Raw genomic sequence first — 12,469 nt, forward strand, 5'->3', positions numbered from 1 at the left:
GACATTCCATTAAACCTGCACCTCTCCAACCTATACCTGCTGATGGAGAACCTTTTGCAGATTTAATTATAGATTGTGTAGGTCCACTACCTAGGTCAAAATCTGGAAATCAGTATTTATTTACGATTATGGATAAAGTAACCAGATATCCTGAAGCAATTCCCATGCGTAGTATTAATACTAAAGCTATTCTCAAAGCTTTAACAAAATTCATTTCTTGTTTTGGCATTCCTAAAACTATTCAAAGTGATCAAGGTACTAACTTCACTGCCAAAGCATTTAGGGAAGTATTAACTAGGTTAGGGATAATCCACAACTTATCCACTGCCTATCATCCTCAGTCCCAAGGCGCCTTGGAAAGATTCCACCAGACATTAAAAACAATGATGAGAAGTTTTTGCATGCACTTTCCTACAGACTGGGATGAATCACTACCTTTGTTGCTGTTCTCAGTACGAGAAACGGTGCAAGAGTCTACAGGGTATAGTCCTTTTGAGCTGATCTTTGGGCACAATGTACGAGGTCCTCTTCGGGTGCTCAAAGAAGGATGGATGGGAGAAGACGTTAGTTCAACACTCTACAATCCGTCTTCAAGTTTGCAGGTGGCACGTCAGTTAGCCAAGGCTAACCTAAAGACAGCTCAAAGCAAGATGAAACAGAGGTATGACAGAAGTGCACAATTCCGCTCCTTCCATCCAGGAGACAAGGTGTTGGTGCAGGAACCTATACCTGGCCACACCTTGAAAGCTAGATTTACGGGACCTATGCAGATTGTAAGTAGATTATCTGATGTAAATTATGTGGTAGCTCCCATTGATAAGACCTCAAAAACAAAAACTTACCACATTAATCAATTAAAATACTTCCGTACACCAGATAAAGTCCCAGTAATGACTCTGTCCTCTACCTCTGAGGACGACTCTGACTCTTTGCACTCTATCTCTGAAATTAATATTAAACTTTCAAATTCTGTCCTCCTCAAGGATCCTAGCCCTTTAATGGAGAGATTATCTGAAACTCAAGCAACAAATTTAACTGAGCTTCTACAGTCATATCCTAATATTTTTTCGGATGTGCCGAAAAAATGTACGTTAGGTTACCATGATGTAGATGTGGGAGACTCTAAACCAATTAAACTCTCCCCCTACAGAGCTAATCCTGAAAAGCAAAGGCTACTTCAGCAGGAAGTAGAATTTTTGTTAAAGCATGGTTTAGTGGAGGAGTCGTCTAGTCCATGGGCTTCACCGTGCATCCTTGTGAAGAAGGCTGATGGAGGGTTTCGTATGTGTACAGACTACCGTAAAGTGAACGAGGTCACAATTACAGATGCTTACCCTCTTAAGAACATAAGAACATAAGAACGAAGGAACACTGCAGAAGGCCTACTGGCCCATGCGAGGCAGGTCCAAGTCTCCTACCGGCTTAAGCCAATGCACCCAACCTAGTCAGGTCAGGTCACATTGACTTAAGGGAGGAACACGGCAACCGACCTGGTAGCACAAGCTATCAGGTCTAACTCACACCCACCCACATCCACTCATGTATTTATCCAACCTATTTTTAAAGCTACACAACGTTCTGGCCTCTATAACGGTACTTGGGAGTTTGTTCCACTCATCATCAACTCTATTACCAAACCAGTACTTTCCTATATCCTTCCTGAATCTGAATTTTTCCAATTTAAAACCATTGCTGAGAGTCCTGTCTAGGCTAGATATTTTCAGCACACTATTTACATCCCCTTTATTTATTCCTGTCTTCCATTTATACACCTCAATCATATCCCCCCTAATTCTACGTCTTTCTAGAGAGTGCAGATTCAGGGCCCTTAGTCTATCCTCATAGGGAAGGTTTCTGATACATGGGATCAACTTTGTCATCCTCCTTTGTACATTTTCGTCTGGATGACGTAATTGACTTTGTGGGTAAGGCTACTTTTGTGTCCAAATTAGATCTCCTCAAAGGCTACTATCAGGTACCTTTGACAGATAAGGCGAAGGAAATCTCTGCCTTCGTAATTCCAGGAGGTCATTATCAATACACAGTTACACCCTTCGGAATGAAAAATTCCCCCTCTTCATTCCAGAAACTTATCCATCAGGCTATTAAAGGACTTGAAGGCACGGCAGTGTACCTAGATGATATTGTTGTGGTGTCTGATACTTGGGATCAACACCTACTTAGACTTAAGGCTCTGTTTGAGACCTTTAAGAGTTCCCATTTAACAGTTAATTTATCTAAATCTTCCTTTGGCCAGGCCACTGTCACTTTTCTAGGCCATGAAGTAGGTAGTGGTAAAGTTGCACCTAAACTTGCTAAAGTTCTTTCTATTAAAGATTATCCAGTTCCTCATGATAGGAAATCTCTTCAACGTTTCCTAGGCATGATAGGATTTTACAGAAGATTCTGTAAGAATTTCTCAGATATTGTAGCCCCTCTTACCAGTCATAAAGTTCCCTTTAATTGGACGTCAGACTGTAACACTGCTTTTAATAAAGCAAAAAGATTATTGTGTACTGCACCCATTCTCTTGTCTCCAGACTTCTCCAAACCTTTTTCATTACAGGTTGATGCTTGTGAGTCTGGGGTTGGGGCAGTACTATTACAAATCGGGAACAAGGAGTTGCAGCCTGTAGCATACTTTTCAGCAAAGTTCCAGCCGCATCAGAGGGCTTATTCTACCATTGAAAAAGAAGCCCTCGCGCTGGTACTGGCTTTGGAGCATTTCGATGTTTATGTGGGCCAGACATCGCAGGTGGTCACAGTCTACAGTGATCACAATCCTCTAGTATATCTCCAAGCCATGAAGAACCACAACACAAGGCTTATGCGATGGACGCTAAGGCTGCAACCCTATAATCTGTCCATTAAATATATTGCCGGCAAAGAAAATATGTTGGCAGACTCTTTATCTAGAGTATAATATATTATTTAGGTTAGGATGTTATTTGTGGTAACCCCTTTTCATGCTCTTTTTTTTTTATCCCCTGGTGTGGGGGTTTTTTTTTAGTGAGGGGATGCGGGCTACCGTCCGCCTGTATCTTGGACCTATGCTAGCCTGTCTGACTGCTGTCTCACTCTTAAGTTTAGAGTTTGGCTTTTGGTCACGAGAAAAGCTGAGCTCTATCAAAGAGTTGGATGGTGGAGAGGAAAGGCGGTCCCATTATTTTGTGCCATGGCGGCACGGTTACCACTGGGAGGTGGCAGCCTAATCCTGAGCCTTCTCGGGGTGGGGGTGTGGCATGCAAAGAGTACTTAACCTTTATTCGGCGCATGTACACACCCTCATTTACAGGCTATCTCCCCCAACCAGCGAACCAGGTTGCTAAGAGTTGATGATGGGGCCCCGTCGTTCAACTAGTGACCAGGTTCTAGCCAATAAGAAGATGGTTTTGGCAATCGCAGAGGTTATGTGGGTACCGCTCTCCTGTCTGCCCTTGTCATTCCCATTCTAGAGCTGGTTGAAGCACGGTCTGCTATCTTGTGGCTTCTATTTCTGCTTTGCTTACCGTGGAGTGCACTATACTTATCACTGTACATAGTGTACATATTGCTGTTATAAATTGGTGAAGGATAATATAAGTCTAAACTTTTTCTACTGTGTTTATTTGCTCCCATTACACCCGGGGTAACAGGCCATTTGGATCCTGGGTTTGTAATACTGACAATCATACTAAGGCATTCCACTGCTGAATCAACTTGCTTAACTAACATGACAAGAAACTCTGTACTTGATGAGGAGTGTACATACACACACCAACCCTTCACTGATCTACATTTCCCTTCCTTTTTCATCAAAGACTGCAAGAAAAGAGCCCTTCAGATCAATTCTCCACGCACTAACATCACTCCTAACAAAGTTATAATATTTCCCTACAGTTAGGTTGCAATGAATGTCTCTAAAGTACTTGCACAAGCTAACACTAGAGTGGCCATTGCAACTAGTACTTCCATAAGAGATCTAGGACAAAACTGACAAAAATTGAGCCAATCAACACAGGAGTTTATATTATCCCCCATGGAGGTTGTGATAGAATATACATAGGTGACATGGTAAGAATCTTGAAACACAAATGCATGTAGGAATGACTAAGTTGAACAATGCCTGCGCACAACATCGAAATTCTGCCAATCACCTGACGAAATTTAACAATGCCCAGCTAGTGATCAAAGAACCCAATTTCTGTAGATGTAATGCCTTGATTCATCATTAATCACTATTTCTAACACAACCAAACAGAATAAAGGCACCTTCATTATCTCTGAAACATTGGCAAGAATTCTCAGAACAATAAACTCTGCCACCACATAGCTGCTACAACTACTACAACCACAAGTATTACTACTACTTACAACGATTATATTATGTTTTGTACCTCACTCTGTACCTATATATTCCTGTGTGTCCCTGTATTATTTGTAATGGCTTGACAAAGCTCCTGGAGAGTGAAACGTTGCCACAATAAAATGTTACATTAGTTGCACTTGTGTCCTTTTACTTAGCAAGACCTGCCTTGTATGGGCCTACTGCACTGTTCCTCCATTCTTATGATGTTGCATATATTGACAGTCATACTGAATCATACCACCAATGGATCAACTTGCTTAACAACCAACATACACTGACACACATTAAGCTTCTTGCTAATTTAGATAATTTACAATCTGCACAACCACCAAGGAGGAGTCTAATTTACCAGTCACAGCTCACAATAGTACATACAAATAGTATACAGATTCTTTGTGATTAATGAACATACAAAAACCATAAAATCATGTTTGCATCTTTTACTAATACAGTGGACCCCCACATAACGATTACCTCCGAATGCGACCAATTATGTAAGTGTATTTATGTAAGTGCGTTTGTACGTGTATGTTTGGGGGTCTGAAATGGACTAATCTACTTCACAATATTCCTTATGTTAACAAATTCGGTCAGTACTGGCACCTGAACATACTTCTGGAGTGAAAAAATATCGTTAACCGGGGGTCCACTGTATATGCAGTTTCTTTGCCATTAACACCTTGGTGACTGCCTCTATTTCCACCACTGCTGTCATCACCGCTATGATAATTATCACCTTGTCGGCCTTCCTATGTCTGCTGCCACCATCTATGTTCCTGTGCAAAAAAAATCCACATTAAAGTGATGACTATTCTTAACTGTGACCCCTGGAACTCTCTCCAGGTAAACCTGGAGGGTGTTTCAGGGGTCAATGACCAGGCCTTGCAGTGGTCAGGGCCTAATCAACCTGATCTATAATGATTGAGATGTCTTAAAAACTGTGATTTCAGTAATGTACATATTCCAAAATTTAGGCAACAAACATGCAGAAAAAGCAGGATTTTAAACCATGGCAAGCCAGTGGTAAAACAAGCCTGATAGGATGGACACTAGCTTAGCATGGGTGCCAAGTTTGTTTTATGCACTTGTAAAAAAAAATAAATATTATTACAAGTCTGCTCATTCTACCAAGTTGTTTACAAACTTAAGATTTCACAAGTCAAATTTATTAAGTTTACTTAGGTACAGGTACACATAAGTACAATTATCATACATAGTTTAACGTGTGTAAATTACACACCAGGAAAACAAAAAAGTCAGTGACTTGTTTCCATTGGGGTCCTTGTAATATCTTACCATTTACAGCCTAGCTGTAAGTCACAAGTTATTTACTTTTAAGAACTAATGACATTATTAATTAATAGGATAAAACATAATGAATAAAAAATTCATACTAATTGCCTGGAACACTACACAAAGAGCCTTCCCTTCTTATTTTAGTGTGACTTGTCAATGGTCCAAGTTGAACCAAAATGTGTGGATAAAGCAAGTCATTGTATAATATTTCTTGGTTCTACTTTACAGTCAACTTTCGAGGATGTTACTGTGTATAACTGTACTTGTACCTAAATAAATTTCAGTTTGGAGTAAAAATACAAATTCAGTACAGACCGAAATCTTTTATAGGCAACAAGTACTGTAGTTAGACTTAACTTTTTTCAACAAACCGGCTATATCCCACCAAGGTAGGGCGACCCAAAAGGAAAACGAAAGCTTCTCCTTTTAAATTTAGTATTGTACAAAGGAGAAGGGATTACTAGCCTTTTGCTCCTGGCATTTTAGTCGTCTCTTACAACATGCATGGCTTATGGAGGAAGAATTCTGTTCCACTCCCCCATGGAGATTAGACTAACTCATAAACAGATAATTGCACAAATCAGTTTGACAATTAACAATGTAGATAAGGACCAAAATGCTGTGCTCCTGAGTGTTGTCTAAAATGAAAGAGGATAAAGTAACCAAGGTACATAGTTGATTTTAAGACTGAGACATTACTAGAAGGTGGGGATATAGTTTTGCAGTAGTTGGTGTATTGCTTCAATATATATACAGCCTCTCCTTACTTAAGGATGGAGTTCCATGCCTCTAAGACCACGTCGGTAAATGAATTCATCGCTGAGCAAGGAGCATACTATAATGGTAGTGGGTTTGTGTCAACCATCTTTGATATTGTTTTAATGTCACCTTTGCACCATTTATAACATTTCTGGTATATTTTTAAATGTTTATAGAGTAGTGTACTGTATATTATAATAAACAGACTAGAGGAAATCAGCTCTAATATACATTATTTAGGTATGCATACTGGTCAGAGAGCCTGTTGCAAGTCCGAGTAGTCGGTAAACGGGTACCTCGCTAAGTGAGGAGAGGCTGTACATAAACAAATCTACTCCTACCTCCTATCCTGAGGAAAATACTGTATATATTTTCCAGAAATACAGTAGTTATATGTAAATAAATGGCCATACTGTATTTAATAAAAATTTGTTATAAAAAATGGTTAGCTGCGCCTGCGCAGAGGAGACTCGCCAAGTTTGAACTAGTCAACAGAAAGTTAGTAAAATCGGAAGAATTTTCGTGCTCTAGAGGTTAAAATTGGGCTGACACCTCTCAAATAGGAGCCGAAATTGTTGGATGTGCATTCCTGCATAACTTTAGATATCAGACAACTGGACAAGACAGCTCCAGGAACCTCAGATAAGCTATATAGATTTGTGTTATAATTCTGGCCAGTATTATTTTCATAAATTTAGTTAGTGAGGTTTTCTGAGTATGATACACCTTGATCTCCAGTGAAATTGGCGAGTGATTTTAAGATATTCCCCTTCTGTTATGTAAATGTGTACATATATAATCCTTTATTAATTTAATATACAGTCCACAAATTTATATATTTACCAGAATTTCTGGTGATACATATTTCATTTGAAATTAATAGGTCTAGAGCAACTTGTCGATATGACAGTTTTAGGTTTCGAAGGGGGACATTTTTGCGACCTAGGTGTCCCAAATTCCTACTTGTCTATGTAACTGATAACAGTAAATGATAACAAAGATAATTATTATTTATGTACATAATGAGTTACAATCAGATAAATGTATTTTTCCACATTTAATTTGCCCGTTGGTCCTTCGAACCGGATACAATGGGCAAATTAAATGTGGAAAATTACATTTATCTGAATGTAACTCATTATGTACATAACAGTAAATGATAAAGATAATTATTATTTATCAGTTACATAGACAAGTAGGAATTTGGGACACCTAGGTCGCAAAAATGTCCCCCTTCGAAACCTAAAACTGTCATATCCACAAGTTGCTCTAGACCTATTAATTTCAAATGAAATATGTATCACCAGAAATTCTGGTAAATATATAAATTTGTGGACTGTATATTAAATTAATAAAGGATTATATATGTACACATTTACATAACAGAAGGGGAATATCTTAAAAATCACTCACCAATTTGACTGGAGATCAAGGCGTATCATACTCAGAAAACCTCACTAACTAAATTTATGAAAATAATACTGGCCAGAATTATAACAAATCTATATAGCTTATCTGAGGTTCCTGGAGCTGTCTTGTCCAGTCGTCTGATATCTCAAGTTATGCAGGAATGCACATCCATCAATTTTGGCTCATATTTAAGAGGTGTCAGCCCAATTTTAACCTCTAGAGCACGAAAATTCTTCCGATTTTACTAACTTTCTGTTGACTAGTTCAAACTTGGCGAGTCTCCTCTGCACAGGCGCAGCTTCCCATTTTTTATAACAAATTTTTATTATATACAGTATGGCCATCTATTTACATATAACTACTGTATTTCTGGAAAATATATACAGTATTTTCCACATATCCCTTAATATATTGAACCCCTGCTAGTTTGGGTTTAGGCTGAAAGAAAGCATGAATGATGCAATTGTTCAGATGCTCGAATTACTAAATACAGCAATTGAAAAAATGAATATCCTCTGGGGCTCTTCACAGACCAACAGAAAGCATTTGATACAAAAGACCACAATATCTTGCACCTAAAACTAGAGCATTATGGGATCAGAGGACATTCTAAATTACCTAAAATCTTATCTTAGTGGTAGACACCAGTATGTATACACAAATGGCATGACCTCCAATATTCAGCCTGTAGTTGTTCAAATGCCACAGAGAAGTGTCCTAGGTCCTCTACTCTTTCTTATTTACATCAATGACCTCCCAAATGCATCGCGACTCCTTGAACCAGTTCTATTCACAGATGACACCACTTACGTCTTCTCCCACCTAAACCCGGCTATACTTAGTAACACTGTAAACAGCGAGCTACATAAAATGTCAAACTGGATGATGACCAATAAATTTGCTCTCAATACAGACAAAACCTATTTCATGCTTTTTGGAAAGAGCATTAAATATCCAGCTAAACATATCAATAAATGGTTCCTCCATTACAAGACACACTGAGGGCAAATTTTTAGGTTTCCACCTTGGCTGTAATCTTAAATTTCAGACCCACATCCAGCATATAACTAAGAAAGCTTCCAATACAGAAGGTATCCTTTTCAAGATATGAGACTATGTACCCCAACGGGAACTCCTTACTTTATATCACTCTCTAATATACCCTTACCTCACCTATGAACTTAATATACATGTAAGTACAAAATATACAAACGTATTACTGTGCCTACCATATATACAGAACATTATACTCCAATATCAACCCGCCAGTTAAACTTCAAGACAGCTTCAACAGAACACACACGCATAACACGAGGCACAAAATACTTTCCGACATCCCTCGTGTCCATCTCACTATGCAAAAATGCAATGCACAAAGGGCCTGAAGATCTGGAACTCTGCCTGAAACAGCACTAGGTCCCCTGCCCACAAATCAGTTTAGGACTACGTTGGAACCTCTGGTCATGACCATAATTCGTTCTAAACCTCTGGTCACGACCACAAATCATTCCAAAACTCTGGTTGCAACCCGATTTGGTCGTGACCCAAACCAAATTTCCCCACTGGATTGTATGTAAATACAATTAACCCATTCCAGACCCCTACGAACTATATGTATTGTTTTTCTTTTTAATATTTTTAAGCACAAAAATAGTTAATTATACCATAGAATGCAGTGTAGTAATAAACTAAATGTAAAAACTCTGAATAACACTGAGAAATCCTTGAACAATAAAGAAAACACTGCACGAGTCCTAAAGAGTTTTTATAAATCCCGCTTTGATCGTCTGCGGAGTCTTTTGCTTTCGTAGTGAGTGATTTTCTTGTGCAAGTTCGGTACTAGTCCCTCTAGGATTTTCCAGGTGTATATAATTATGTATCTCTCCCGCCTGCATTCCAGGGAATACAGGTTTAGGAACCTCAAGCGCTCCCAGTAATTGAGGTGTTTTATCTCCGTTATGCGCGCCGTGAAGGTTCTCTGTACATTTTCTAGGTCAGCAATTTCACCTGCCTTGAAAGGTGCTGTTAGTGTGCAGCAATATTCCAGCCTAGATAGAACAAGTGACCTGAAGAGTGTCATCATGGGCTTGGCCTCCCTAGTTTTGAAGGTTCTCATTATCCATCCTGTCATTTTTCTAGCAGATGTGATTGATACAATGTTATGGTCCTTGAAGGTGAGATTCTCTGACATTATCACTCCCATTCTATTGTGTGGTTGGAATTTGTTTTATACTCCGATATAATTTTAACCCTTTGAGGGTTTTGGTCGTACTAGTACGTCTTACGCGTAGGGGTTTTTGACGTACTAGTACGCATAAATTCTAGCGGCCTCAAATCTAGTGGGAGAAAGCTGGTAGGCCTTCATATGAAAGAATGTGTCTATGTGGTCAGTATGCACAGTCTAAAAAAAATCCTGCAGCACACAGTGCATAATGAGAAAAAAAAAACTTTGACCATTTTTTTGGAATAAATGAGCGACTTTGCAGTGTATTTTCGTATGGTATTTATTGTTGTATTCTAGTTTTCTTGGTCTCATTTTATAGAATGGAAGACATATTACAGAAATTGAGATGATTTTGACTGGTTTTACAATGAAAGGTACCTTGAAATTGAGCTCAAAGTAGCAGAAATGTTCGATTTTTACCAAACTTCAAAAGTAAAGAAATCGTGCCAAGCGTGCAATACTCGTCAACTGGTGAGTCTAATATTCTTTCACAAGTGCAGCAATAATATTTATACCATTTTTTACACTAATGCAGTAGTCTGCATAACAGTAAATCTTATATTTTTTGTGAGAATAAAAATTCAAAGTGGAAAGCAAAAGAATATAAGAGGGGCCTTGAGACGTGACTAATGACTAGAGGAAATGTCATTTTAGTGCCAGGAATGTCTTTCTTGTTTATTCTGGACCCTATTCGGAAATTGGCATCTTTTGAAATTTGTGTGAAATTGGCAAAATTGCTAAATTCTGACCACTGCGCTGGATAGTTGAATTTCATAAATGGGTGGTTTCTTGCACCCATTCGATAGAAAAAATGGAGTTCTAGCGAAATATTCATGTTTTTTGTCGACTAGTACAGTGAAATTGGCCGAAAATGGGGCTCAAAGTGGGCAAAATCGCCGATGCGTAAACATCGCCGAGACCGCTAACTTTGCGAGAGCATAATTCCGTAAGTTTTCTATCAAATTACAAACTTTTGGTGTCTTTATGATCAGGAAAAGATTCTCTATCTTTTCATAAGAGAAAATAATTTTTTTTTTTAAATTTGGCCGACCCTGAGAACGAGTTTCGGAGAGGGCCTGTCGACCCTCGAAGGGTTAATTTCCTCACGTTTTTCATATCGGAGTAATTGAAATTTCTCATCATTGAACGTCATATTGTTTTCTGCGGCCCATTTAAAGATTTGGTTGATGTCCACCTGGAGTCTTGCAGTGTCTTCAATGGATGACACTGTCATGCAAATTCGGGTGTCATCTGCAAAGGAAGACACGGTGCTGTGGCTTACCACTATCAAAACTAAGCACTAAACCCAAAGATGTCAAATACGTAAGCCCAACATCAAGGAGACTGTTTTCAACACGAGTCCAAGGACATTGTTCATTAGAATTACGAATATTTGGCAAATGAGTGTGTTTGGGCTAGTGTTCAGGTCTTTTCAGATATCAAGGCCACGTTAACACACAGTAACAAGACTGTGTTAGTTCCTTAGTAATTACCAAGTGACAACCATCCCTCCTACCCCTCCCCATCACCCTCCCACCAGTAACAACTAACTACTCAGCTGCATTACCTTTGTAAATTGAGAGTTCATTACCTTTGTAAATTGTGAGTTCATTACCTCTGTAACTTGCTCAGCTATCAAAACTTTGGAGTCCAGTCCCTGGACCAATTATGTACCTCTGTAATCTTTTGACTACCGCCCACAGGATGGGTATGGGGTGCATAATAAACATATTAAACTAAGCTGCAAACCCCCGATCCTTCCCTTAACGACCTTCCCCCTCCCCACAAACAACCACTGACGTCATCACCCTTCCCCCTCCTCCATGTCAATGGCGCCATTTAGCCATGGAGGTCAAGAATAGTGGCGCCACTAGTCACTCCTCTGCCATCCACCACACCAACAACACCTCCAGGTCCATCAACCTCTGGTAATGCAAAAACTTGAATTACTCCAATTTCATGGTAATTTTTGATCAACTTCGAAAATATTTTAGCTATTTTTCTTTCTACAAAATGTTGAAGGAAGCATTCTAGATATATAGTAAGACTTTAAACTATTGCTTACTGCAGTTAACGAATAATCTAGTAATGCCCATACTTTTATCTTTGCAGACACTGTTTTGGGGTGTTGCTGCTGGTGATGACATATCTGAAGACTTGCAGCTGCCCACAACACGGTCTTCGCCACACAGCAGCTGCCCACAACACGGTCTTCGCCACACAGCAGCTGCCCACAACACGGTCTTCGCCACACAGCAGCTGCCCACAACACGGTCTTCGCCACACAGCAGCTGCCCACAACACGGTCTTCGCCACACAGCAGCTGCCCACAACACGGTCTTCGCCACACAGCAGCTGCCCACAACACGGTCTTCGCCACACAGCAGCTGCCCACAACACGGTCTTCGCCACACAGCAGCTGCCCACAACAC

This window comes from Cherax quadricarinatus, chromosome 93 (genome assembly GCF_038502225.1).
Source record: "Cherax quadricarinatus isolate ZL_2023a chromosome 93, ASM3850222v1, whole genome shotgun sequence".
NCBI classification, from domain to species: Eukaryota; Metazoa; Arthropoda; class Malacostraca; order Decapoda; family Parastacidae; genus Cherax; species Cherax quadricarinatus.